Raw genomic sequence first — 23138 nt, 5'->3', positions numbered from 1 at the left:
ACAGGAGCCCTGCTACCAAAATGGAGGCAAGTCTAGTCCTTTTACAGAATATTACCAATGTAGCGTAATATGAATCACCTAGGCATTCTTATAGCTTGAGCCTATGTTTACTCAGAAGTCCCATTGATTTTTATGATCCCTCCCACCCCCAGGCTTGCAAGAGTTCGCCTTCCGGCTTCCCTCTCTTCCCCACCTCCCACACACATTTACTCATGTAGAAGGCCTCACTGCCTTCTCTATCTATATCTAGATTTAGGGGGGTGAGGAATAAAGGAGGCGGATGAAAAAAAACTAAGTGTAAAATTTCGCAGAGCAGTTGTTTGATGCTCCAGACATCTGCAACTGAACCTTTCTGTTTTTGGTGAAGTAATTAAAATTCCTAATTAGATACACCTTGCAGCTCCTGTTAGTCTTAATTGGCAACAATGCAGCAAGATTCTTCTTACCTATTTTCAGCATTTTTAAAGGGGTGGTAGAGAGAAAGAGAGTTTATAAAAAGAGTTTTTTTAAAAAAAAATTACATCAAAAAAACCCCACAACCAGCACTGTTCCCACACAGTTCGGAGAGTTTGTACAAAGAAGATCCCATGGCAACAGCAAGGCCCACAGTTTGCTTTATAGACACACACACACACGCACATATCCAACCAAGAATAGATAATGCATCATCGCTTTTAAAACAACCCTTCACTTGGGAAATTTCATGGAGGGAGAGGAGAGAACACAACCACCGATCAGTGTAGGACTTGGTATACAAGCTTTTTGGTTTAGCTTGTGCTGGATCTCCAGCCTCCCAAGCCCCATGGAAAAGTGGGCAGAGGAGCTGTGGGTGATAATGTGTGTCCTTGGCACCGGTAGTAGGCAGAAATGACTTCTTTCTCTCCTGTCCCTCACCCGCCCGCCGCCTGCCCCCCCCCCTTCAAATCAGTCTCCTCTCTAATGCTTTGCAGAGAGGCAGTTGACTGTGGATTGGCTAGTACTAAAGTATCCATTGGGTGGCAGTAACAGTACCTTCTTTATGACTTGCAGCAAAGCAGAGAATGCATTCAATCAAATGAGCCGATCTTGTAGAAACACTGGAATCGTTTATGCATTGCAGTTTCTCTCTCTCTTTCTCTCTCTCTCTCTCGCTCACACACACACACACGCTCCCTCTCTGCCTTCGTCCCTCCCTCCCTCCCTTTCTCTTCCTTAGGATATTTGGGCTGGATTGCCTTTAATTCATCACGACCTGCTCCTTGGGGTTGGTGCACTTGTCATTTGCACAGAAGATTAGCATCATTCAGGGCAAACCGACAACTGTGGGATTTCCCTGCCCCCACCCTCTCCCTCCTTTCCTTCCAATATATTTTTTAAGGGGAAGAAAAAAAATCCCCTCTGTGCCGATTTGAGAGTTTTAGGACCCAGGAGACTTCCTCTCCAACAGCAGGAGCCGTGTGTGCTTTCCACATAGCGGTACAGTACCAGGAAAACCCCGTCGGATCGGTGATTGTAGGATACTTGTGAAATCTCCCTCGGATTCCTGCTTCCCGGGGACTGCATGGTGGCGTTGGGATTTCTCCAGGTGCATCGAGGGGCTTTGAGAAGGCTCCATGCTCACAAGCCAGGACTCCTTTGCTTGTCCAAGAGCTCGCGGACTTCTGGGGTTATCCATCTCTCCCTCTGGCTTTCCCCCCTTCTGAGCCACCTCCTTCTCCTTCTCCCTCTCGCTCTTCTTCCCGTCTTCTAATTTTAATTTCTGCTTCCCACCTGGATTGTACCATCCGCGCGAGCAACCTGGCCACTTTGAGAACTCGCAGGAGGCGAATCTGGCCACGGATCTTGAGCTCTATATGGAATTATCTGCTTGGATGGTGAACTTGGCACTCGTGAATGGGCATCTTCTCCCTCGTCTTAATTGCTAGCAGCGAAAAGGGAAAAGAACCCGGAGGAGTTTTGGGTTTTTCTGGGTTTTTTCCTGTTGTTGTTGGTTTTTTTTAATCGTGGATTCCTTGACTACGCATTGTGATGACCAGCAATTACCTTACTGACTGATACAAGGAGACGACTATTTTGCAAGACTGTGGTGGGTAAGCTCATTTTTCTTCCTCTTCGTATATATGCATAGAAAGCTATATAAAAATAAAAGCCCCTCGGAGGCGTTGCTAAACTTGGTAGCTTGCAACTGAAAAGACTACTTTTCCCGATTGCTGCATTACACTGATGAGGGGGGTGGGGGGATTTATATATATATCTATAGGGGGAGGGGGAAAAGATCTCGTCGTTATTGGCAGTTCAGAGGAACAACTGCAGTAGGTATTTCTGAGAGTGCATTTTGCGATAAATCAAAGCCCGAGCAAGGTCTCTCTCTCTCCCTCCCCCCCCCCCCAACCATGCCTCCTTGATGTGGGAGATCGGCCTGAATGCAGTCTGAGCAAACAGGCTTCCTCCTTGCTCCCACTCCACCCCCCCCCCCCCGGTTTCCCCCTTTTCTGGCTCAAAGGGATCTACAGCAGTCACAGGAGCCCCCGGTGATGGAACCTATTTAACATGAAATGGGCTCCCATCTCTCGGTTCAAAGATGAGGCCATTGATTTATTTATATATTTCCCCCCAACTCTGTGCAGCATTCGCTTGGAGCTGCAACGGAGACAGAGAGCCTTCATTTATTTTATATTTTTATTATTTTGGTTCAAGTTGCTGAACTTTAAAGCGCCAATCTGGATTTATTTTGGCACGGTGAGGCTTTAGTTCTGGAGGGTTCATGTGTTTGCTCGTGGATATGGCATCGGGGGCGTCGGGAGCTAACCTGAAGGGTAGCGGGAGCTAACCAGGATGCTCAAATTGTTTCAGGTTGTCCTCGGTGGCTTTTGTCCCCCCCACCCCACCTGCTTTTGGGAGAGGCGTTTTCCTTTTTCGCCCGGTAACTTGATGTCTTCTTGACACCTTAAGACCCAGCCACGTGCAAAGGCGCTGGCGATCTGGGAAAGGAGAGATCGGATCTCGCCACAGCCTTACCTGCAGCTGGCTGGGGGCAAGATGGGCACAGGGCACTTAACTGTGGAGTGGAGATGAAATAAACTGGAATTCCCTCCACACCGAGCGATGCCCACTGTTAAACCTTTCTCTGCAAAATGCATTTGGATCAGGGGGAGGGGGGGAGTGACTGTGGGAATCAATAGTGATGACGTGGTACAATGCAATGCACTGCAATGCTAAAGTTCTATAGTGTGTGCTGGAATATAGACTCCCATGTGCAGCTGATGATGGTTCATGCATTATGGATGGGAGGGGAGGTTGCAGCTGGATATGGAGGAAGATAGATGTAGCTGTGCATAATCGATGATTATGTAACTTGATTGCATCTAATAACATAATCATACAGTGTATCAATCACTTGAGTTAACTTTGGATGGCTACCGTCGACGGAATGGAGAAAGAGAGTCATTTTTTGCTATTGTGGAAGAGCTGAGAGCTGAGATTCCCCCCCCCCCCCTCCAGGCTTCCTCAGCACAGTTCTCTCCGGGACAGTAGCATCAGAGAATCACCGTGATTAACTCAGCCACACCTGTTCCGAGGGACGCATTATTATTATTTATTTTTTAAAACCCCTTCACTGTTGCAGAAGTTCTCCTTGAAAAGGTTAAAGAGGAATGAGTTGTAAATTAAATGGGGGGGGGGGAGTTGAATGGAAGGGCAGCCACACCCAGGTGAAAGCTCCTTTAGAGAATGGGAACACAGCAACAGAAGCTTCTCTTTCGATTTCCAAAACGTGTCTAATGTTACACTCCCTCTGATTGTTGAAGGTGTTAGGTCATCACTTGTCTTAGTGGCAGAAAATGTGCCATGAAGCTTTAGCTGGTTATTAACTTTGAAAACTGTAAGCAGCAGCTTGGCGAATTAAGGGGAGGTATCTGCTGGTCCAGCATTCTCCTAGCCTCCCTTTTCAGTTTCAAAATAAAACCAAGAGTTCTGCCTCGGCATGACTGACAGCTGTCACCTTTGAAAGGCAGGATGGTGGCGAGGTAATTGTGAGCACAGAGAAGTGTGATTACATAAAACTCAAGGCAAGATCAAAGGTGGATGATTCCATGTGTTTAAATGAGGGCAGCCTGGCATTGTTCTGATATATCCTTTACAAAAGGGACTACCTTTCAATGAGTAAAAGTTACCAGCACAACTACTACTGTCATCCAAATAGAACTGACGTTGGCCAAATAGAATTTCTCCCCAGAAGAGAACCATGGAAAGCACACACAGAACTGTATAGAACCTTCTTCCTCCATTTAGGAATCTGTGAAATAAATTATCTAACCAAGACATAAGCCATGTTCTTGCACCATGTAGGTTCAATGTGTCAAAAAAAGTGGGGGGAACAGTGTAGAATAGATAGGTTAGAGAGAAGTGAGAAAACGGGATCTGCAGTGTTTGAGATGCATCAACCACCTCTTCTTAGTCAAGCAGAAGGCATAGCCAGTTCTCAAGAACTTTGCAAAAGGTACACACAGCTTATTAACAGATGGGGACCTTGGTCTTCCAGCAACCCACTTTACACATCTCTATTTTAAACTGGTTCATCATTTTGTGTCTTCTCTCTCGAGGGGGGGGGGCAGTGAGAGGCAGACACTAATAGATTGCACTAATGCAGGGTAGGGCTTGGCATTCATGGAATATATTAAGTGATTGGAAAATACAGATAGGAAATTAACTCCTGTTTCCATCCTTCAGGGGTCAGAATAGCACTATGGCAACTCCCTTGCATTAGGATCTCTCTTGTAATTTTCAGAAATGTTCCTAACGCTGGATATTCTCTCTGACACTTCTCTCTTTCCCCCTTCCCATTCACTGTGTACACTCTCATTCTTTAATTACTTATAGGGTTTTCTGTGCTGCTTACATCAGAGCAACAATCCTCTAGAGGACCTGTAACAAACCAAGTATTTTGTGAGAGCAATTATTCAAGGAAGCAGTATTGGAGGGTGTGAGACAAGGAAGGCTTTATAATTAAGAATATATTCATAAATCATAAGAATATTTGCAAGGATATTAACTCATTGATTTCCATTGGCCTATTAACTCATTGATTTCCATAATTTAGGCGCACCAGCTGTGCACTGAATTGTACTGACATTCAATTTGACCCTTGCTTTCATGATCTTTAATGTATATTTTGCATAATGTACAATGTTGTACAAACAGCTGGTGTAAGATGTGTATAGGATATCCTTCTGATATGCAGGAAACTGCTTCTCAACTTTACAAAAAGAAATATTATTTAACCTTGCCTTCCCAGGATACAATTCAAGGGCCGGTAAAGTCAATACTAATTTTGTCATCAATGTCAGCCTGAAAAAGAATTAGGCCTTCAGGTTTCTGCAGTGATAGATAGAAACTCTGATTCTAAAAACAAGGGCATAAAGAAAATTGCAGTGACTCCTTTTTGATAAGAAAGATTAAGAATTTGTTTCCCTGTTGTTTAGCAGACTTGATCTATGGGTGATAGTAAATCACAGCCAATTGATTTGAATAAAATTCCTCAGGCAAATTTCTGATTAAACTTGCATGGAATAATCTGTTGGTAGATACTGGGGTAATGTGCATCTTGAGTATAACGTGAAATTACTTAACTCTGTGTTCTGCTGTTGAAATAAAACATAGCTAATTACCAAAGTACTTTTCTGTATTTTGATCTGCTTTGTTTGCAGTAAAGTGTATTCATCTATTTTTATATTTTATAACCGATATAATTTTTAGTGCTTGGCCAACCTCCCATTTCTACAGAGTAGACTCCTCTCTTTTATAATTTATGGCAATTGAAACATCCAAGTCCTGATTAATATGATTAAAAAGTAGCAACTTATCAAGTGTTGCTTAAGTTATAAAGTGCAATTATAGCAGCAGCACCATTTGAACAGCTCTAGATAAGATTGTGTCAGCATTTTCATTTGTAAGCCTCTATCTTGTGACCATCCATCATGCATAGGGGATATGGAATGAAACATTTACACTGAAGACCCTGAAACAAAAATTGCAGTTTGTTGGGTTAGTTATATTTATATGGGTATACTCTCTCTCTCTCTCTCTGTATGTCTTTCAATGGGAGTCTGAAGCAAGGGAGAGAGGAGGAGAAGGAAGGAGGAGGCACTCTAATTCACCAATTCAATTATGTGTGCATTTGACTTCTGCAGTGTAAATAAATATAGATTAGAGAGAGGCCACAGGAGGTATGAAGTTATAATGAATGCTTTTATTGATTTGATATGCTTTTTATAAACAGTGTTTAGGGAAAAGATGAATATTGCTTCCACATATGACATTTCACTCGTAGCAGCTACTAAATGAATAGTCTTTGTGCCTGGGCAGTCAAGGAATGCAACTTTTTCTCTTCCATGAAAGATATCTACTCATACTGTTGCATACAGTTTTAGACACTGGATGCTTTTGTTCTGCTTCATTGTCCTATTGCCAGTTGACTACAATGCAACTACAAAACAAGGCTGGTCAGTGTTGTGGCACATGCTTCCATTTGTAGCACGTGCATATTGTTGCATGAGCTGAACACACGCACTATTAGCCTATGATCTACAGCTGGTGGGAAAGGTCTAGTACCCCACCCATAACAGTTTTACTACCCAGTTGACTAGGCAGGGGTGATCTGCAGATGCCTTCTCTTGTGTTTACTATCTCCTTCCACTGAAATAAAAGGGAGTGATCATAAAGGCATATGTATTCCTTAGACCGTTTCGTGTACTCAGACATTCCTTATCAATGGGAAGCTAGCAATACTGTGACTGTCGTATTGTGAAAAACATTGGTTCCATTGAGTTATATATGTGTGCGCGCACGCACACATGCATTTGTACAGTCCATACATGTGCCAGCTGTTTGAATAGTTAAGACTTAAAATATCCCCTACTATTCGTTCAATTAAATGGTAGCTTCACAGTTCTTAGTGTGGCACAACTGTGTTAAATTGGAAGCATGGCAAAACCTGCAAAAAAAAAAAAAGGCTTTCCTTTTATTCATTCATTTTGAACTATTATAGTACTGTATAGGCCAAACATACTTGCAAAGCTTCTGTGCTTTGGGGAGCAATGATAGTTGAGTGAAATACCACATGCAAAATATCCAGGGTTCAAACCCTGGTATAGCTAGTTTAACAAACAAAGAAAGATCAAAGTGTTGGTGTTGACCTTTAAAGCCCTAAACGGCCTTGGTCCAGCATATCTGAAGGAGCGTCTCCACCCCCATCATTCTGCCCGGACGCTGAAGTCCAGCGCCGAGAGCCTTCTGGTGGTTCCCTCATTGCGAGAAGCAAAGCTACAGGGAACCAGGCAGAGGGCCTTCTCGGTAGTGGCGCCCGCCCTGTGGAACGCCCTCCCATCAGATGTCAAAGCAATAAACAACTACCTGACATTCAGAAGACATCTTAAGGCAGCCCTGTTCAGGGAAGTTTTTAATGTGTGACATTTTAGTGTATCTTTGGTCTCTGTGGAAGCAGCCCAGAGTGGCTGGGGAAACCCAGCTAGATGGGCGGGGTACAAATAATAAATTATTATTATTATTATTATTATTATTATTATTATTATTATTATTACCAGTTTCTGTGGAAGATCTTTGCTTAAGACCAGAAGACTTGCTGCTTACTTAGTACAGTCTACTATGGTCTGACCTGGTATGGCTCAGCTTCCTTTGTTACCTGCTGAAGTCTGTATAATGGTTGAGGCAGGCAGGTTGAGACAGTGCAACTGCCCAATCTCTGAGGGACAGGTACGGACTGAAATATTTGCTCAAGGTTACTATAAGGACATACCGTACCCTCAGTGAGCGCTAGGAAGCAACCATCTCTCATGACAACTTGGATCACAATCTCTCATGAGGACACAACTTGTTTTCCATGTTTTTATGGCTTCTTAAAAAATAGAAAATCGTCCTTACTTTGGATAGCTGACACCTCCTATCATTTGAACCAATAAGTACTTGGTCTATTAAAATCTAATGTGCGTAGCTCAGTCTAATTTGCTATGGGGAAATATGTAATTAGAAATTTCAAAGTTTTCAGCCTACAGACTACAGAAACTTCTAGGAATGACTCATCCACTCTGGTAATGTATTGAGATGGATTGTAATAGGTCCCTAAGATAAAAGCTCTTTCCAAAGAAGATGTGGGGGAGGGAATCAGTAACAAACTAACCAACTTTTTTTTTTTCTAGATAGAAAAATAGTAATAAATGAGTCAGTAAATGGGAGTATTGCAAAAGTTAACACACAAGAGAACAGGGGTTGTAGATGAAGATATAATGATTGATTTATTGTAAATGTGGCATATTTAAAATGAGCCTTAAAAACATAGATGACACTGCAATACATTTGTATAAATCAAGGCCCAAAACAGTTACTTGTGGTAATGTTAGTCTGCATGTGAAAAAAAACAAAACTATTCAATGCCATTTGGGTTACTGAGAGTGCAATTCTAACTCTGCCCCACGCAATGCTGATGACTATAAAGATTAACATGGTGTACACTGGTTCTCCACCATGGTAGGGGAACCCCGATGGTGGTAGGCCGTGCAGTAGCTGAGGCCCCAGATGTCCCCAGGAATGTGGAAAGCTACAACTGGCCATTCTCCTGCTTGTGATAGTAAGCAGAAATGGGGCATTTCTGGGGTGGGGCACTGCATCCCAAACCCTGAAGATCATTAAGGGGTCCAATCTTACCTCCAGTCAGCTACATCAGCCTGCAGCTGGCATTGTGAAAAAGAAAGAACCAGCTTTCATCTTCAAGTCTGATTGTCACAAGTCAGCAAGACTAGATTCCCCACTTAGCTATTCCACAACCCCACTTAGGAATATACTGTGAGTTGTTTGGACTTCCTAGTTTTTAACATGTCTTCCTATTACTTTCACTTTCTACTCTCATTACTAAGTTGGGAACAAGCCTGGGTTCATTCCTGTACATTTTCCTTCCATCTGGTTTATTCCTGTACATTTTCCTTCCATCTTCTTTTTCCCAGAGACCCAGTTCAGTTCCTTTATATATCTTTATATTGTAAAAAATACTATGTGGAATTTCAAGTAAATTGCTATTTTCATTGTTCTTCTTTGAACCTTACCCAGTCTGTAGAGCCAAAAGTGTGAATGCAGAAGACTAGATAATGCCAGTACTGTTTTACTGTTATGAAGTCCAGTACTCTTTTGCATTTCTTGGCAGAGAATCATCTGCGAGTTAAACTGAAAATGGCTTATTTTACAAACACACTGGAGCATTGCATTGTAGTTCACAGTTGGAGTAGTAGTGGGATAGGAGAGCTGAAAATAATGCCAATATAGTTCACATCCGGAAACCAATGTGACACTTGAGTGTCAGGTAGCCCAAGGGTGAACATTACTTCTGGTAAAGGAGCCACCATCACTTTTTAGACTCATCTACCTTGGACGTGGGTGGCGCTGTGGGTTAAACCACAGAGCCTAGGACTTGCCGATCAGAAGGTCAGTGGTTTGAATCCCCACAACGGGGTGTGCACCTGTTGCTCGGTCCCTGCTCCTGCCCACCTAGCTTCTGGTTCGCCAGAAGCAGCTTAGTTATGCTGGCCACATGACCCGGAAGCTGTATGCCGGCTCCCTCAGCCAATAAAGCGAGATGAACACTGCAACCCCAGAGTAGGTCACGACTGGACTTAACGGTCAGGGGTCCCTTTACCTTTACTTTACCTGTGTACTTACCCTCCAACTTCTCAAAGGTTTTCTTCCACTGTAAAAGAGGTTTCCATTTTTCTGTCTCTTTTGGGAAGCACTTTAAAGTTTTGGTGGGTGTGGGGTTGAGTTTATGCTATCATTGCTAGGTGGCTGTGGATGGCATGGGCATTTTTTTCCTCTCTATTAAACATGACTCTCTCACTTTGCAGCCTCCCCAGCTGCCTGTGCTTCAGAATCTGAAAAAGCCACATATGATAGGTTACATCCCCTGAGTTGTAAATGAAGGTTGGATACTGGGCAACTAGGATTAGTGAGGTTGCTGGTTTGTTTTTAAGGAAAGTCCTTTTGTTTACTGAAACAAAGCCAAACCAAAATGAGCTTTGTATAAGTCATCAAGTGTTTGTTTGTTTGTTTGTTTGTTTGTTTGTTTTTGTTTGTTTTAAGGACAGCTGTTAGGTATACTGTAGGTAGCCTTCCCAGCAGAGGACATTATAGGGATTTCAGGAAAGATGAGCAACATCTTCAGGAAAGATGGGCATAATGGAAAGCTGCAGAAGGCAGACCACTGATTTGTAGAATGAGAGGACAATTGCAAACTAAAAGTAGCAGTACAACGGAAACCATGAGAATTTCACTGAAATTTTCTCTCCCCATTGATAGTTTTTGAATGCACGTTCTTTTTTCATAAATTGATGGGGAACAGTTCAGTAGAGTTATAGAGTTGGAAGGGACCACAAAGGTCATCTAGTCCAGCTCTCTGAAATGCAGGAATGTTTCACACAACATGGGGCTCAAACCCACAACCCTGATATTAAGAGTCTCATGCTCTACTGACTGAGGTAGGTGAAATTTTGGGCACAACATTATTATTCTTTTATTCTTTCTTATCTTGTATAACCTGAATGTCCTGGTTCTTACATAATTTAAAATTGCAGCAGGAACTTTGAATGTTACTACGTTGTATGGAATATGCAGCACTACCCAGCTTGATGTCTTCTGCAAATTTGATCAATTTACTATCCACAGCTTTAATTGTTGACTATGAAAGTCTGTAAGAAAAACCTAGTTACTATTTCTTATTTCTATGTGTGACAGCGCTAGCTGTGTGATTCTGAATAGTTATTAACTGTGCAGTTTTGCAGTGGATTTCCGTGGCACATATTCCTTTTCTTAAATTCAAAAGCATTTGCTTGAATTTTTGAAGACACTAAAAGCTTTCCATGCATATATTCCAAATGAGTTAGGATAGGGCTTGGCAACAACAGGCTATTGGCCACATATCTATGCCAGCAATGTTTCTCCTGCTTTTTCAGTTTCTTAACCATACTTCTTTGGATAATTGATGGTCCAGAGTAAGTAAAGAGAGTTATCAGCTAATGATGCCATTTTGGAAAAGGTCAAAAATAAGATGTGCTTCAAAAATATCAGCTTGAAAATATGACATATATAGTTGTAATGTGCAAACAAGTCTAAAAGATTATATTATTTATGCTTTTGTGTTTTTAGTTTGTGAAAGCCACTTTATTGTCTATGAGCCTAGAAGCTCCTTGGCATCACCCAGTCATATGGCAAACTCTGTTGGGGCATGTGCAGAGTGCCCATCCTAAGACCAGTGGAGCGTGCAAAAAGATCGGTGAAACACCAAACAGTTCTAGGAAAAGTCAGTTGCTTTTTTTGTTCTTGTTTAGTCGATTAGTTGTGTCCGACTCTTCGTGACCCCATGGACCAGAGCACGCCAGGCACTCCTGTATTCCACTGCCTCTCAGAGTTTTGTCAAATTCATGTTGGTCGCTTCTATAACATTGTCCAACCATCTTGTCCTCTGACGTCCCCTTCTCCTTGTGCCCTCAATCTTACCCAACATCAGAGTTTTTTCCAGAGAGTCTTCTCTTCTCATGAGGTATCCAAACTATTGGAGCCTCAGCTTCAGAATCTGTCCTTCCAGTGAGCACACAGGGTTGATTTCCTTCAGAATGGATAGGTTTGATCTTTTTGCAGTCCATGGGACTCTCAAGAGTTGCTTTACTGACAGTATAATTCAGTTTCAGTTACATAAAGTTGTAGATACAGCCTCCTTACAGCATACAGACTATGCTCTGGCCAAGGGCAGTAGCCTGGGTGCTGGCAACCCATGCTATGCCACTACCTGCCACTACTATGTTGATCATGTTTTTGCTAATGAAGAGTTAACTCCAACTTGCATGGCATGATGTACTGCTGGCTGGCTCCTGACAGGAGGGTACATAAGCCCAGGGTGGGCATGATCCCACTGTTGCTTCCTGGGAAAGTTAATGCCAGCTACATAGGTGCCAGAAGTGGGTGGGTAGTGCACCTTAAGAGCTACTTTAAGTGCATGCTTTTGTCAATAATGAATTAACTACCAGCTGTTTGTCCTTCTTGGTGGGTGTGCACAGGACAACAAGTGTGTACATTGCCACCTTCCAGAAGGAAAAAAACTTGAAAACTAGCCAAATGAGGGCTGAGCATGCTCAGTGGGCGTGGAATGCTGACTGCTGGGAGGAGGAAAGGAATATTGAAGGGAGGAGCTATGTGTCTGAAAAGGTTTGATGTTCAAAAGTTGTGGTGGGATGTGTGCATTTCTTTATCTGTTAATATTCACCATACAACTCTACCTTTGAGGAATGGAGATAGAGAGCATTGTATATTTTATCAGTCAGGCTCCCACAGCAGGTGGTAGGTGAAGTGTTGCTGGCACCAGAGGTGAAATTGTAGCTTTAGGGTTCCATTTTAATTGTAATCAAAGTTTATTTAACAAGGTTTGCACTGGGCTTTGTAATTTCCTTTCATATTAATGTTGCTTAGGTTTTTAATATGATAATATCTGATTAGAAAGGAACACATCATCTTGTATGAATTTTTTTAAGCCAAACCTTTAAGAATGCTGTTGAGGCTTGAATAGTCTTCAGGTATTTGTCCTCATACAGTCTTATAACACAGAGAGAAAGCAATGGGGACGGGAACCCACATACTAGACCCTACCTGGCAGTGTCCCTGCGGGCTCCAGTTCAGGAAGGGTTTGAAGTGGTGGTCTTGGCATGTTCAGCTGAATGAGCTTAAATTTCCATACCCTCCAACATTTGTCTAGTGAAAATAGGGACTTCCTATTCCACACCCTCCGACACTTTTCCAATGATAATAGGGGCATCTTAAGGAAAAAGGGGACATTCTGGGATCAAATCGGAAACCAGTTGCAGAGTTCTAAGCACACACAATTTTATTTGCTTCTACCTTCTTCAAATTGTCATGTTAAATTCACAAAAGTTTAAAAAGCACCCAGTATGCCCAGGAATGTTAGGGTCAGGGTTTGTGTGCACCCTCTGTGCCCTCTTCCCAGTTTTATCACTCTCATGTTAAGTCCAACACCTGAGCATGGTTAAGAGCAGGAAGCATAACAGAATTGCAAAGAATGGATTCTTGATAGCTGTGGTGCGAGACATGAATGCAAAACAATATGCGTAATACCAAAGGGAGTTCTGGCAATTATTTTCGAGGTGTGGTGTGCCAAGCAAAATCATGGGAAAATGTTGTTCATGACTTCCAGTTGTGCAACATATTGTTACAATAATCTTTGGCATTTTTAAACTTAATGTTAATTCAGTCAAAATGAGGTCATATGTGCTAGTGAGACATGCAAACACCTTGGCTCCTAGTCCCTCATTTTCATCTTTCACATGCTTCACAAACCAGCACAGTTAAGCATGTTTAAGCAACATTGATTTCAGTGGGACTTAAAGACAATGAATTATGACCATAATGTCTTTTTCCAATACAGTATAATGGTCTCATATACATTCAAGTATCCTACGGACTTGATCATTTCCTTTCTTTTACTTAAGGATAATGACCTCAAGGTCAGGTGAAATGTCTATAGGGAATGAAATGTCAGCTCAGCAGTTTCTGTATCTTCCTTTTTTCTTTTTCTTCCAGTCCATTCATTCTTGTTCATAGGGAATACCCTGTGTGGCTAATGTAAATAGCCGAAAGGCACTGTTGATAGAAGATGGTGTACATGACACTGGGGGATATACATGAGCACTTTGATTGTACTTAGCATTCAGTCTAAACTCTATGGCACACTAATCTTGTTATAGTTAAGACTAGCAATGGGCATTTGGCAGGATAAAAGAAGTTGCTTGAATATGCATGGTAGCAGCTTCAGCAATATGTCTAATTGCATGTTGAATTGACTTTAAAAAATTGTTGCAGCAACAAAACACATAGGCTGGTAGTTAATGTACCAACATAGTGTTATAAGCCAAGACCTTCCCTCCTGTGTTACTGAATCTGCTTGGGTCTTCTTCAGGCCTTAATGTAGAGGAAGGCATTGGGTACAAGTGCATTAGCACAACCCTGTGTTGCCATTTCTATTGCCTTCCAGCCAGGGCCAGATTTAGGTTTGATGAGGCCCTAAGCTACTGAAGGTAATGGGGCCCTTTATATGTCCAGCTGTCCTTTGTCAACAACAAATTGTCACTGTTTTTTTGTGTTGAATATATGCTATATGGTACCGTAATTTATGAACCTAATAGGTATCTAAAGCCATTTGTACGTAACAAAATATGTATTTTATCAAAGTAATTGTTGAACTGAAATACAATTAAGAAGAAGTATAATAATAGTGAAATACAATTAAGAAGAAGTATATTGGAGGGGAGCAAGAGAGTGGGGCCCTAAGCTATAGCTCATACGTGAATCCAGCACTGCTTCCAACTCATGGAAGGTGACAATTTTTTACTGGGGGGATCCTTCTATATCTGTGGGAGCTCTCCATGCTTTTGAGAATCCTTGGGATGGAGCAGAATTTCAGAAATAGAGTTATTGACTATAAAGAGCACTTGTATTGAGGTAAGCCACAAGGCAGGCTAATTTGCTCCCCTTTACTCCCAGAGACTATCTGTAGTGTTGCACAGTCTCATTTCTGTTCTGCTTCTACATCCTTAGCTACTTGTAATTATCATTCCCATCCCAACTTTAGGGTCACAGACTCTGTGGTGATGTTCATGTTTTGCCTTCTTTTACAAGGCTCTGCGTGTCTGATAAGGGATCTATCAAATTGGAAGAGATCAAAAAGCCATCCCTTCCCCCCTCTCACTCCCCAAGCCAAATGGAAAATGCTTCCCTTATGCAATCCCAAACCCAATGTGTGGTAGCAGGCTGTGATATTGTTATATAGTGCTTTTTTTTCTCAGATAAGAAAGTTCCTATTTCATATATTATTTCATATACTTAGGTATATGAATGCTAAATGCACCACAATATATGAGTTAAACTGAGGCTTCGGTCACATTTGTCTTGACCTTTACAATACTGACATACATAGCTAGGATTATAAACACACTACTGCGGTAACCACATTCATTCAGCAACAACCTCCTCAGGCTACTGGTCTTGTATTTCACATATGGAAACTGTTTGATATCTTTCACGCACACTCAACGCCTCCAAAGAAAAAATTAATAGTAATGCTGACAATTTCTCTTGAGGGTTTCTGCCAGACTGACTGCCACATAGTTGGGCTAATTTCAGAAGACTGCTTCAGTGCAAGGGCAGTCAAAAAGCTTTGTGACAATGCCAGAAGCAGTCCTTTCTGTTGGACAGAAATGCAGAAGTCTGATAAATTCAGACACTACATCCATGTTGGTGTATGTGTGCAAATGCGCACCCATGGATAGACGTATCCCTGGAAGTTAAGTCAAAGCAGCTAGCGGGCTTGGAGGGGCTCATTTACCAGAGATTTTGTGAAATTCTAAAAAAAAAAAAAGCTCTGCAGCTGCCTGTAGTACTGGACCCTTGCTCCAGATTTATTAACCATATTGGAAGGGAAATGGTACCAGCTGACCCAATGCTAACAAATTTTCATCTAAAACTTCCTGATAAAGTTCTTAGCTCCAGCAGGGATGAGTCTAGTGACTGAGCCATAGTGAATTTTGTTCATTTTGCCTACCAAGCAGAGGTGCAGAGTCCTCAGTGCTGTTTCTGGTGAGATGTTACTGCAATAGGTTTAATGAATAAAGATCACAGACATATCTGATTGAATTAATGCACCAAATATCATTGACAGCAAATGGGGAAAGACAGTGGCACAGGCATGGCATAGTGCAATAGGAAGGTTTTTGATTCTCATGCCTAGCGGTATTTACTGGTTTTTATTTAATTTATTTGCATATTGTCCTTCATGAACAATATTCTAGAGTAGTTTACAATACAATTTAATAAATAAAAGCATTAAATTTAATTTTTAGGAAGGCTTGCAAAATGTAAGACTGCCCCTGTTCTCCCGTTTCAGCCTGTAATGGGAGCATTTTGCAAAAGCACTCTTTGAAGCATCTTGCCCCCTCTTCTTTTTAAATCAAGGGAGTTGGATCCTTCAAATAACACTTCTGAGAAGTGATTTAATTCCTGCTAATCATCAGTGATGCTAGCTGATGGGCAAGTGGGTGTGGTTTAGGGAAAATGGCTTCCTGGTGTATAGGGTGAAAAACCCAATATTTTGCCCATTTTCATAAAAGACGAATTACTCACTTCCCTCAACATCACCATAAATAGCATCAAGAGTTAATTGTATCTGACAGTTTTAAAAATTCAGGTTTGTAAAGGACTTTTTAAAAATTTGGGTATTTTCATAAAAAAAGAACCATCCTTGCAACCCACTATAATTTTCTCTTCTTAGTTATCATTTTGCACAAAACACAGACACAAAAATCTGATCCCAACTGGATCTGCAAATATTAAAGCAACCAACAATCTCACTTCAGGTGGTGGTGAGACTTAACAGCAACTCTGACCAAGCGACCTTTAGAGGACACAGTTTCTCTTTTCTTGGAAAGATCTTTGCAGAATGTTTTGCTGAGGGATGCCCTCAGCCCAGTTGAGGGCACAGTGCTTCTAGCCTCCTTTAAAGGAAGCAATAAAGTCCTCAGATTTGATGACGGGCTTCAGTGCTGACTACCTACATTAGAGGCTTGCCCTGTGTGAGAAACCTGTGGAGTATGTTTACCAACACTCTTGCATGATGCTTCCTGCCATATGAGAACATAATAATTGACAAACAATTAGTGCCATTCAAAGGAAGTTGTTCAATGAGGCAGGATGCCATTCAAGCCAGCTAAATATGGCATAAAATTCTGGCTGTGATGTGATTCCAAAGTACCATTTATTTATGGTGCAGAAACGTTGTATGGGAAGCATGAAAGGAGCATGGCCACAGGGGTTAAGAAACTAAAAACACATTTACAAGGTTCTGGACAGAATATAATGACTGATAATTTATTCACCATTGTGGCACTTGGCAGTGTAATGTTGTCTTTTAAAAAGTTTGGTTCCGGTTGGAACATTTAAATAACAAACAAAGCATGAAACCCTCCCCCTCCAGTTCCTTGTCCACAAATGTCGAAGTGTCAACAGTATTTCTGATTTTCAAGCAGATTTGACAGTTGTAAGTTATGTTTCACAGAAAGGAAGAAAAGTCATTCTCCATTCTTCCATGGATAATGAGCCAACAATCTCTGACCTTAATTCCAAACTAGAAATAATCTTTAACATAATAAAAATTAAGGTGGCATGGACAGACCCAGTCAGTGTAGACAGTACAAAGCAAGATGGATCAATGGTCTGACTCAGTATGAAGCAATTTCCTATGTTCCTGTAATGTCTTAGGTGCAGCCATATTGCTTTCCTGGAAAAGGCCTCAGTAATGGCATTTTTTATTTTACTTGTACATGATGTTGTGCGTGGAGAATTCTAAAGGATATTTTATCTGTATAACTTTGTTTGGGGTACATTTGATACTGGATTGGCACAGTCATTTTAATTGATTTCTAATTCTATTTTTTTTCTGTAATGAAGGCTGCCAAAGGTCAGTAATAAATGAGACGGTCTCTGCTCTCAACCTTATACTCTAAAAGTCAAGACACAAACGGATAAGGGGACAGGGAGGGAAGAAGCAGGGGGTGCCTATATAATTTAGGGGTCCCAGGAAATCCACTGCCAGTCTAGGAGCTCTGAAATGATGCATGCCCATAAAATATTGACCAGGTGACAACCTAGCACTTTGAGATCTCAGTGGCCTTTAAACTACAGGCAGATGCAAATACACAAAGCATCATGGTATTAGAAGTGAAAAGTACTCAGTGGTTCATTCAACTTTGCTGCTCCTTGGTTTGAGCTCAATGCCTGTCTATATTTATTGTTACACCAGGGAAACAGCAAAACAGCCATTAGTTAATATGAAATACTCTGGCATCTAGTGATGAAGTAAGTTGTTCAGACAAAATGGGGTACATTTATTCAATGGCCCATAAAAATGTAAATAGTTTTAAACTCTTTAAAGCCAAACCTATAGCAGTTAATATAGATGTAAACCTCACTTGGTCCAGTGGGATCTCCTCCCAAATAAATTTGTATAGGATTACAGCCTCAGTGAGTTTTATACTTAAGGCTGCAACCATACCTTATTAAAATAGGGAAATGTTAAAGCTGTTTTGAATGGTAATCCTTGACAAATTTCCTCTGAAGCAATGTTAAAGTGCAATGTGAGATCTCCTGTTTTGCTCAAAAGGGATTTTTAATTGAAAACATTTTCATACTTCTCTCCCCCAAAACTAAAATTTCTAGAGTACTCTCTGAACTATTATAAAATGGCCCAAGTCTTAACCAAAAGAGCAAGAAGTGATGCAGGAAAGTGGTTTATTTTTTGAGAAATAAAGTTTATTTATTCATTGTTGGAATAGTAAACTTTATGATGCAGTTCAAGCCCATATTATTCTGGGAACAATTTGGATGACAGATAAGATATAGTGGCCAAATAGTTTGACTTGCATTAATTTAATTTAATAGCTTACCATTTAATTGCTTACCAATGCTATTAAATCTAGTTAGTATTTTGCTTGATGCCATTTTAAAAATTGTTATGGTTTAAGATGTACTATAAAGTGTTTAATGTAGAAAATACTACATTTTGTATGTGTGGAAAGTGACTAGGCTCCTAAAAACATATTCTACCCACCACTCCCGCAAAGTCATTCCATTATACAGTAGACATTTTAAGGTTTTGTTTTGCAGCATTTGTATTATTTATTATTTGTTGAATTTATATACCGCCCTGTACCTGCAGGTCTCAGGGCGGTTCACAGGATAAAATCGGAACATAAAACCACAAAGAACATAATCAAAATAAAAACAAGAACAATCCAATAAACCCCCCAACACATTTTAAAAGGGGATAGGAGGTAGGTTGAAAACAGTTAAAACACTAAAATGCAATTTTTAAAATATTTTTGAAAAACAAATTAAAAGCAATTTAACAGAAGCAGCAGTACTCTTTGCTGGGCGGCAGCAGCAGCCCTTATCAGCCTGTCAGGCCTCACGCTGGACCAATTGGAGAAAGGCAGAAGCAGGCCCTCAGGCTCTCAGCAGGGTGGTAAGCTTTTAGAATATCTATGTGAATAGATATTTGGACATTAGAAGAGTCTGACTGGATCATCTAGTCCAGCATCATGTCCTCACAGTAGCCAGCAATAGCACTCTCCCCACCAGCAAATGGTATTCAGAAGGCAACTGCCTCTGACACTGGAGGCAGAGCAATAGCCATCAAGGGAGAGTAGCCAGAAGGTCAAGCATGTTTAACTTCTGTTTATGTGATAGATTTCAGATTACTCCTGGTGACTGAAAAAGCTGAAGTTCTTTGTTAGCTATAGATGTTATATTTATCCTCAAACAAGGCATGCTGAGTCCCCATTCAACACTGGGGCGAGGGGGACTGCCATGCATGCATGATGAGGCTGCAAGGCCCACCGAGACCTGCTGCCATTGTGGCGAGGCCCTACAAGGCCCAGTGAGGCATGGCGAAGGCCACAGCTACCACAGGGAGGCCCAACGATGCCTCCTGATTCTGCAGCAAGGCCCAGCAGCACCCCCTGCCACAGCAGGGAGGCCCAGCATTGTCCACCACTGTTGCAGGGAGGCTTGGAGAGGCCCGGTCCCTCAAGACTGAGGTGCTCAGCCCTGTCCCAACTTACTTGGGAGGGGGCTGAGGTGTACTCAGCTCCGTGAGTTGGTGCCTATGTTTCAAACTATATATGCAACATTATAATTTTGCAGGGCCATCCTGTGAGCCAGGGTAGAAATCCTCTATCCCAGGGGCTGAATGTGAATCTGCAGGCCTCTTCCTCAGACATATCACTGGCCTTGTTCCATATTCTGTTGCTTGGCTGGAATGTGTCTTTGAACTGTGATGTTGCCTCTTGGTTGCTTGGATGGAGAGAGATTTATTTGGGTGCGTATGCAGACTTGCATAGCTGGAATGTAGTCCATGGCACAAAGGCAAGAGCCGTTCCCTTTGTGCCACACATTTTGCCTTTGGCTGCACCAACCACTGGCATGTAACTTCTCACAGGTTACCCACAAGCGACTGCAGTCCTTGAGCTGGAAAAGGATCCCTACCCTTGCTATTAATTCTAACACAAACAATTTGGTTGTGAGTTAACTAAACTGGGGGGGGGGGGGGGCAACAAAAGTAGAGATCCCATCCATCCACAGCACTGGTGCAGAACTAGCTATTAAGCACTGACACACTTGCATTATTTCTTGCCTTTGTGTGGCACAGCATGAGACTTATTAGGCTCATGGCAGAATTGCATGACCTCTTTCCGCATAGTGGCTATTTTTAGTAGCATCTCTAATTGTGTGGGAGGCTCTTCATTTGTAGCTTTCTGACATATGCGCATGAATCTTTGCTACACTCCCACAACTGCTAGGAAATGGAGTGAAGAGAGTAACATTTGCAGCTACAAATGATACAGTTGTATCTCTACAGAGATAATTACAAAGAAGTTCAGAAGTTGTTACCATTGGATAAGCGGTTCTACCCTAGGAGTTACAGTGGTACCTCGGGTTAAGTACTTAATTCGTTCCGGAGGTCGGTTCTTAACCTGAAACTGTTCTTAACCTGAAACACCACTTTAGCTAATGGGGCCTCCTGCTGCTGCCGTGCCGTCAGAGCACAATTTCTGTTCTCATCCTGAAGCAAAGTTCTTAACCTGAAGCACTATTTCTGGGTTAGCGGAGTCTGTAACCTGAAGCGTATGTAACCCGAGGTACCACTGTACTAATGTATTACTCTCCTCCCTGACCCACGATCAGAAATGAACAAGTTGTAGACCAAATTATCTGGAGGGCACCTTATTGGAACCTCTTAGTCTAATCTGACAATGGCAACAGGTGAGAGGTGGGTGGGGAGATGGGAATTTGCAGAATCCTGAAATGCTTTTCATAGTCCTAGATTTGTTTCATAGATCCATATTTCTATTTCAAGTGTAGATCTGTAGTTTCTTTCAAGACTTATGGTGAAATGTTGAACATGTCTACTCACCCGTTACGTCTTGCTCAGTTCAGGGGGCTTACTTCTAGGAAGTTCATATAGTGTTGTACCAACAGAGAGTCTTTTAGTGTCAGAACAAGTGAGTTGGATAGAGCCAGTGCTTTTTTTTTCAGGCAGTACTCAATAGTATGTAGTACTGGCACCTCCTTTTTGTTGTTGTTAAAAAGTGTGGCACTTACTGTAACAACTTTATGGTGAGTACTAGCACCTGTTTTTCTAGGGGGCAGGGAGCATTGGACAGAGCTGTGCAGTTTCTCACCACCACCTTTTGCTATGTTTAGGGCCAAGATAGCCAACTTGTTGCCATCCAGCGGGTTGTGTACTACAACTCCCATCAGGCGTGAGCTGGAGCAGAGCCTGAAAGTGGAGATAGACTGGGCCCAGCCTTCAGTTCAGATCTAAAAGGTTGGCAGCAGGGTGAAAAAAGTCACATTTAAAAACTATGAAAGATGTTATTGCCTGGGGGGGGGGGGGTGCTACCTGCTGTATTGACCAAATAAGCCCCTTCCCAGAGAGAGAGAGTCATCTGGCACAGGGCTGGTGCTCAGCAGCTCTTTCTGATATTTTGAGTTATTGTGATTTTACTGAATTGCATTAATTGCTTTGATGAATTTATTGTTGTTATTTGCTTTATTTATATGTTACTGTGTTTGATATTATGGTTGTTTACATTGGTCCCCCATTCTAATGCTATTGTGATAACTGTGAGCCACTTTGAGCTCAACATTTGTTGTCAGAAAAGTGGAATACAAATATCAAATCAAAGCAACTTTTGATCATTGGACATGCTGGCCGGGGCTGATGGGAGTTGTAGTTCAACAGCAGCTGGAGGGCATCAAGTTGGCTAAGATATCACATTAGCTACTGCTGTGTTATAAATGCACCCTTATGCCTGGCCTAGCCAGTTCAAGAAAACTATTAGAATAATACTGAGATTATTATTTTTTTAAGTAACAGTTTAAGAAATTTGTTGTTGGGGTTGTCATCCAGTACTGCTATCATATTGTTTAGATACCAAGTACTCAGTGCTTAAGCCACTATGAGCATAAATCTTGTGCACTCTGGAAAAGAACCTCCCCAAAGAGAGGAGGGATGGGGAGGACAGAAGCTCTCTTGCATCTGTCCACCCATAGTGTATTGTTGGTGTTTTATAAGCTGGAAACAACAAATTCTACAATAAACAGGAGATAGGGCACTCAGTGTGAGAGCATCTGCTTTGCCTACACTTCGTTCCCTGATGGCATTTCCCGGTAGGTCTAGGAAAGACTTGTTGTCTGACACCCTGACAATTCACAACCAGTCATAGATAATACTGAGGTAGATCGACCGCTGGCCTGAGTCAGCATAAGGCAGCTTACTGCGTAATTGCCTCTGGAAACTAAGAGAAAGCCAGTGCATCATTTGCTAAATATGTTCTTATCTGAAAGTGCCGGTGAGGAGGTAAATTTTGCGCTTGCACAATCCTCTGGCTCTTTGAGAGCATTCCCACAAAGAGTACACAGCATTAGCTGAATCATTGAGTTGGTGGGTTAAGATTGTAAGTCATTTAAAACTAAATACAGATCCTTCTGAAGTATGTGATTTGATCTTCCTGCTCCTATGGCAATATCCAAACTCTCAGCCGGCCATCTCATTGTTCATAAATTTGGCTGTTGTGTTATCTCCTATTGTTTCATATTGACTGCTATATTGTATTGCTTTTTACTTTTCTTCTTGTATACCACTCTGACCTTCTTCGGAAAGAACAGCAGGATATAAATAATTTGAAGTAAATAAGAGAAAGTGAGAAAGTGAGGACTGACCTCCAGTCTTGTGAGGTTTCAGCAGGATTAGAACTTAGCTGTCATAACACTAATGGTACACATGTTAATTCAGAACCACATTTAATTCAGCGGGGCTTACTCCCAGCTAAGTGGGTACAAAACTGAAATTAGATTTGGCTGGCAATGACTTGTTTTGGAAAAACCCATGCTGGGTCTTAGTAAACACAGCAACCTTTTCTAAGTGTTCACAGACCAACTGTTTAATTATCTGTTGTGGGACCTTTTCTGGTATCAACATCAAG

General features: G+C 41.7%; 1 protein-coding gene across 3 annotated transcripts in view; it reads left to right on the top strand.

The window, feature by feature from the left end:
• Positions 1-1019: 1019 nt before the first annotated feature.
• The window catches only part of IL1RAPL1 (interleukin 1 receptor accessory protein like 1), a 635157-nt gene continuing 613038 nt past the window's right edge, over positions 1020-23138 (top strand). The window contains exon 1 of one of the 3 annotated variants that reach the window (XM_083439335.1): positions 1020-2069. The gene's annotated coding sequence lies outside the window, so the exon portion shown is untranslated. The remainder of the gene's footprint in view (positions 2070-23138) is intronic. The other 2 variants (XM_083439332.1, XM_083439330.1) reach the window with 2 other exon arrangements.

This window comes from Podarcis tiliguerta (genome assembly GCF_965153285.1).
Source record: "Podarcis tiliguerta genome assembly, chromosome: 4".
Taxonomy (NCBI): domain Eukaryota; kingdom Metazoa; phylum Chordata; class Lepidosauria; order Squamata; family Lacertidae; genus Podarcis; species Podarcis tiliguerta.
The sequence above is the reverse complement of the archived record's forward strand: the minus strand, read 5'-3'. Positions and strand labels throughout refer to the sequence as shown.